The following is a 6911-nucleotide window of genomic DNA, read 5'->3' as shown; positions in this document are numbered from 1 at the left end:
ACAAAGACAGACAAAAGGATTAAGACTTTTCATTTCTTTATCACACTATTTTGGGCTTCAACTCTGTTCAGCAGAGCATTATTCCAGGTCCTGCAACATGCCTCATACAGCTATCACCAGAAATGCCTAATTAAACTAGTAGGAATGTCACCAGGACCTGGCAAAAGAGAGTTGCTCCTTAGTTTTAAGTCCATACTTCTGTGAGGAGTTGCCACAGAGGAAGACAGTAATGGCAAACTGTTCACTGTCCTTTAGTGAGAGCTGCCTCTAATGGTACGGCATCTAGGTACCAGCTGCCCCTCACGTACCAGATATAACAGAACCTCCACCTTGGGACACAGGAGTGTGGATAGAGGACATAACAGCCAATGTGCACTCACAGGGAAAGCTGCAGGCTTTACAGGTGGGACTTCTCTTCAAGGTGAAGCATTAGGGTGGCCCTAGCTGCAGCACATAGCTGTGGCCAGCCTGCAGTGGGGTTGGCAGCCAGTCCCCAGTGTAGCAGGCTGCATGGGCACTGCTGTGCTGGAGTTTGGGGTGGCAGCCCCCCAGCATTGCCCTGGCTTGCCCCCAGGCAGCCAGCTCCTGACCACCCAGTCCTGTGGGTGACAGCATGAGGGCATGGACTTCAGCTAGGATGGGGCATGTAGGACCGTGCAAAGGCAGATTAAGGAGCTGCTCCCAGCAGCCTGTGACGAATTTGGACTTCCATGTTTTTCCCCCCAGCAGTGGCAATGTTTTTGCAAAGGAGGCAGCAGCAGTGAATCCACCCCAAGTGCGGGGTGCACAGGGTGCTGGCTGCCCAGGAGCAGGCAGCTGCCTGGCAGAGTATCCCCAGGCAGCCACGTGGGTGGGACAGTGCCACCTCCTCCCTGGCGTTCCTCGTGGCAAGCACCCCCCTGCACAGCTTTCCTGCAGGCTGCGTGGGACAGCGTGTCAGGGCTTGCAGGCAGACTCAGCAACAGCATAAATACAACTCTGGTTCCAAGGGCTGGCTCAGAGGCAGGCTGAGCAGCAGAGGAGAAGACAGCTCAGTAATTATTTATGCTGCACAGAGAAAGGAATTATTAGACAGCTGTTGGCAAGCGGGCAGAGGTACCAAGATAAGCCAGGCTTCGTGGTTTAAGAGTTTGGGGAACCAGTGACCAAGAGCAGCATTTCAGCCTCTTGGTGCCTTGTAAGCCCATCTCTGTCAATATGACAGAGGTTTACCTTCCTCTCTGATGTTCTCAAAGCATGTACTCAACTGCAGCATCCTGCAGAGAAATGTAAGTAAAGAGAAAGACGGCAAACTTTCCTCATTATTGAACAATACCTATTTTGTTGCCACTGACAAATGTTGAATTCCCAGAGACAATTGGGAAACTGGAACTGTGTTGAAATGGCTGCTGAAGAATTGGACCCAGGCCAGTTGTCCCTTCAAGGGTGCACAACTGGGTACCATGTGCCAATGAAGCTCTTTCTTCATTATCTAAACAAGCACTGGAGCTTCTTCTGGGACCAACAGGACTCATTTCTCAGAAATCATCTTATCAGAGGGTGAATACTCAAATATCTGGTATCTTTCCTTTTGGGTGCCTATATCTCCTCCCAATACCTGAGTAGCTAAAGCAAACTATGACAAATGTAACAATGATTTTTTTAAACATCTTTTTCATATCAAAATCTTCCCAAGAAACTTTTGATATGAAAAATCTCAAGCTTCCCATTTTGATCACAGATTTCCTGAAGAGGCAAGTCCTTCAGTGAAGTCAGTGACATTCTGACACAGATTTCAGCATTGCCATAATTACACCTCTTGAGTTTTATTCTTTGTTTTCCTGAATGCCCCACTCACTTTAGCTGTTCTAAATTTTTGGAACAGTTTAATCACTGCTGTTAGCACGGCAAAGGTGGCTGCACCAGAAACATGTTCACCTGGGGCTGAGGGGATCTCCATGGGCGGTGCCTGCCTGAGGAAAGCCAGGTCTGGTCTCCACTAAAGCTTCTACCAGGGTGTTTTGAAGTCTCTTAGAAAGACTCCCTCAGAAATGGGCACTATCTGGTTACGAGGCCAGGGAGGGGCAGGGAGAGGCCTTGGTGTCCCATATCCTGCAGACCTTTCATGGGGCCGCTGTGTTTGAGGTCACTGTGTCTTGAGCCATTTCACTAATGTGTCGCTCCCACCAAAGGCCCGAGGCCCTCCCAGTGCCCCTGGGTAATGCTCAGGCTGAAGGGCAAATGTTAAAGTATGGTGTGTCCTTCCCCTGGGCCAGCCTGAGATCAGATTGCCAAGGAGGCCGGGCTGTAAGTCAGAGGAAGGAGGGTGAGTTATGCAGCCCCTCCACCATCCACTTTCCATCAACATGTCAGCAACAAACCCATCCTCTGCAGAATAGCCTTGCAGGGTGCCAGGACACCAGAGAGGAGGAATCCTGATGTGTCTGTCAGGGACTCACCTCCTCTGTGGGCAGCTGGGCTCTGGCACCTGCTGTGGGGCCCTCTGTGCTCCATCGCATCCACGAGCAACCCTGGGGGTGCAGGCATTTCCACTCCTGTGCACGCCTCCATGCACACTGAAATACAGGGGTTAATTTCTCCAGCAGAATAGACCCAAGGGCTTTGCAATCATCCAATATGAAAAATTCAAACATTTCCTATGTCCTGAGCTGCAAGATGTAGAAATATGACAGCTTGTCAAGGGTGGGCAGTTACTGAGCATCTCTGGCTGCTGAATAGACTAATTTTTCCTCATTCCTAGCACCACACTTGCACGTGTTCTGTGAACATGAAGGAACTGAACACCCTGAGTAGGTTGTGTGCAAACCTGGGGGCTGAAGATCTCTTTGAAGCTGCTGACAAAATTAAGAGCAAGGTTTCTTGGATAAGGGAGGGGAAGTATACAAAAACTAAGCTTTCCTCTTCAAAAAGCTGGTAAAGGATGTAAAGGGCTGGAGAAAAAGAGACAGCATTTATAAAAGCTGAGGATTTCATGGGTTGAGAGTGGGCAGCAATTAATACAGCTCACTGCAGTTCTGAGCTATTTGGCCCACTGGCATTGTAGCATCTATAGCAACACTGCTTAATAGACCAGCGGTAGTAAATTTAAGATACAGCTTTCCAGTGTCATGTAGACAACATCTGGGAGCTGAAAACAGCTGTATCCTGGTATGTATCCTCCCCTTTGTTCACAGGAACAGGGGTGGCCCTCATGAATAGCCCTAAATCTGGGCTAACCCTGCCAGCTCCAGAGAATGCTATCAGTGCTATCAGAAGTTAGGCACCTGCATAAGAATCATACTAAACAAGACCTGGCCTGCATTGCATCACAAAGTGGGAATTCTGTGTTATAAAAGCATTCTTCTTTTCCAAGGGGTACATACAAACCTTGCCACCCTGACCTCTCCCAGGCTACAGGTCAGTGAGGTACTGGATTTTACAGCAGCTCTGTGAGGTCTGGGCTAGAGAAAGGCCACACACAGAGTATTGGAAGACCCATTAAGAGTGTCACATAAATACCCTGTGCCCCCAGACCATTCCTGCCTTTCAGTGCACCGTAACTCCTGCCTGCAGCAGAAGGGCAGCGGTGACGGCGGCAAAGGCAAACCAGCTTTCACCTTAATCAATCACATGTGGAAAGCAATGTGGGCAGCTGGGAGAGGGGGAGCACCATCCCATCTCCTTAATGTCTGTGAATGCTTTCCAGTGACTGCAGCAAAGGTGTGGTAATAAAAAGACCTTCCTGAAGGACACTGGTGCAGCAGTGCTACTGTCGGGCTTTGCCTACCAAGTACCCCTGGGCCGGTTCGGTGCAGACTGTGACAGCTGAATTCGGAGCAAGCTCCAGCTACACCAGAATTTCATTTCACAAGGGCAGATCTAATGGAGGATGGCTGCGTAGAGACTGAGCAGAGGACGTGGCTGTGGCTGCTCCAGGGTTACCCTAGCTTTAGGAGACACTAGCCTCATCAGCAAGGTGCACAGAGTGGGTGGGGCAGCGGCTGCTCTCATCGCGGGTCCCACGAAACGCTGCACGCTCAGAGATGAGGAAAAGAAAAAAGAGGGGTGAAGAAAGACAAAGCATATCCAGAGGTGAGCAAAAGTAAATTACTTCTCCCAAATTCAGCTTGATTTAAGGTTTCAACTTTGAGTGAAAAAATCCTTAAGTGAATATTCTGAAAATTAACCATTAAATCCACCTAGATTCAGTTAAATGAAAATATTAGGAAATCAAAGGCAGCAAAATGATGTTTGTAGCCATGACAGATTTGCAAATACATATAATCTTTACTTTTATGCAAGCTTTGCATTGTGTTAGATCTCTGCCATTGCCCAGACAAAAATGAAATATTACATTAAGGTTACCCGCATAAGCATTCACCCTTTTGCACCGTGTTTCAGCAGCAAAAGAGATTGCTGAGGATTTTCTACTGTCAGGAAAATTGATCAAGTTATTTAGAATTTCCTTTGAGAAGAAAATACCCTTTGGTAAATGGCTCTATGGCTGAATTAGGGAAAAACTAGGAAGACCCCAACCCTGCAAGTGAAGGATGGGTGCTCCAGTCCCACCCCTGGGATGACTAGCATCCAACCCACTGGGCTTGGGGACCTCTGTCCTCAAGGTATGTTTGCCTTTCATCTTCAGCTCAGAGCACCAACTTCCCACAGCCCAATTCAAGACATGTCACTGCAGCTGTTTCTGAGCTTATCAGCAGCAGAACTGCAGGGTTAAAGGTGTTCTGCAGAGCCCTGTGAAGCTTTCAGACCTCATTCAGCTGCTCATTGCAGCGTTAGAGCTCACAGAACCCTGGTGAGGAATGGCAGCACAGGTGAAGCTGCCAGCAAGCCAGTGGCATGACACAGCCCAGGGGGGCTAGTGAATGCCTTCAGTGTCATTTATGGCAAAGCTTGTTCTGTGGGGCAGCAGCCTTTGGAGCAAGTATGGCCCAGGAAGACTTGTCTGGTCAGATGTACCTAGCAGAAGGACAGAGGTGAGTCCAGAGCCCACCCATCTGGCTGCCCCAAGTCCCTCTGGGAGGCAGCTCCTGTCTGGGGAGCCCCTCCTCAGCCTCCCTCCCAGATGACTAAGGATGACGGCAGGGTGGCAGGCAGCTGATTGCCCCATGGCTGCAGTTTCACAACCCAGCCATCTGTGGGCCAGGACTGCAAGCTTCTTAAGCCCTCAGGAAAACACGCAGGAACACTTTCCAAATTGCTTGGGAGTGACTGTAGCAGTTTCCCTGGGGCAGCAGAAGCTGAGTGCTCCTTTGCAGCTGCTGCTCCCAACTGCCTGGGCTAAATCCTCAGCACAGGAACAGGCCCACCTGTCATCCTCTCCACTTATGCAAGCTACACTTTCCTCTTAATGAGGAGGGGTGTGGAGGGGGGAAATGGCTACTTGTTCATAATTAGGAACAATTATAGGAAAATAATGGCCTATTTCTAGGACCATTTCCTATGGACCATAAATACACAAGCATTGTGTTATGGTGTCTTACTGCCATCTCAGCCATCAGATACCCCTCTCTCTTTGCACTCAACAACTCAGCTCGTGCCTGCAGAATCGTAGTGTTCACTTTGGGTTCTGCAGATGCATAGGTCTGACCCTCCCTCTGACCAGAAAGAGGTCATCTGACCATCCCTCTCCATCTTCCTGAATTCTGGAAGGACAGGCAGTTTATTTTAGAGGCCCAGCCCCCACCCCCAAAACAGCAGCCTTTTCCCAGGCCAGCTGGGTGCCCTGGTGAGGAATGCTGACAATCTGCTGTCCTGGAGCAGAGCTGTCAGCATTACTTCCCTACTGCTGAGCCCTCAGTCAACACTCACATAAAGGATAAGTATGCAGCCCGCTGCCTTGTGACAAGAGCTGTGACTTTGTTTAGGAGCCAAGCACTAGGAAAGAGTACCAGGGAAACGTGGCTTAGTGGAACAGGAAATATTAACAATCTGTGATAAAAATGAAAAAAGCAGCCAGTACACATTTAACTCAGCTGGAGGCACAGCTCTCTGACTGGCTGTGAGTAGGAGCAGCCTCTGAAAAAACAATAAAGAATAGCTTTTCCAGTTCAAGGCTGACTTTTAAAAGAACAGTAATTTTTCATGTGTTCATCTGCATACAAGAAAAGCCCCTAAGCAAAGTCATCTGCATATTGCAGTAGCTGCTGGCACAGGAAAAGTCATGGAGTTTTCAGGTCCACAGATGGTTGAAGGAGCTGTTGTGAAAGCCCACAAAGACACACTCACACAGCCCCATCACGCTCCAGCAGCAAGCTAGGATAAGTGGGTTGGTTACTACAGCTTTGTCCAGCAGTCTGTTTAGGTTTTTCCTGCTGAAAAACAAGATTGGGATAAGTGTGTCTGACTAAAAGCTCCTTCTTTCTGAGTGAAGTGGTTAAATGACAGCAGGATAGCAGAGAAAGAAAATTATTTCTCCCCCCTTTATTTTCTTTTGTGTCTTTTAGTCAAAGCAGGTTGAAAAAGCTGCGTTACCACTGGATTCATATCTACAGAGACCTTTCAAGTTAATATGGGGCTGATAACCTCTCTTTGTCCTTGTAATCCACAGTAAATAGAGGAGCTTAATCCCTCAGGAAATAGGGAACAACTCACAGATCCCCAGTACACCGTTTGCACAATGCCCAGTGCTGGGAATAGCCAGAAGCTGATTTAATAATCTGAAGTCATCTAGGACTCTGCTAAATCCCAAGTGTTTCTGCCTTGCTCTTGTCTCCAAGGAGCAACTGCAATACAATGAATCTTTAAGGCTGGAACCTAGATGGCAAGGCAGTCACCCATTTAGGGCTCCATCCAAGGAGCCATAGCACTGGCAGGGGGACTGGACACTGCACATGCAGGTGATTGTAAGGAAGGTCTCTACCAAGCACAGGAAATGAAGCAGGCTCTGCTGTGAGAGGCAGCTCTTCTCACACAGT

Source organism: Molothrus aeneus, chromosome 5, assembly GCF_037042795.1.
Source record: "Molothrus aeneus isolate 106 chromosome 5, BPBGC_Maene_1.0, whole genome shotgun sequence".
Lineage (NCBI taxonomy): Eukaryota > Metazoa > Chordata > Aves > Passeriformes > Icteridae > Molothrus > Molothrus aeneus.
The sequence above is the reverse complement of the archived record's forward strand: the minus strand, read 5'-3'. Positions refer to the sequence as shown.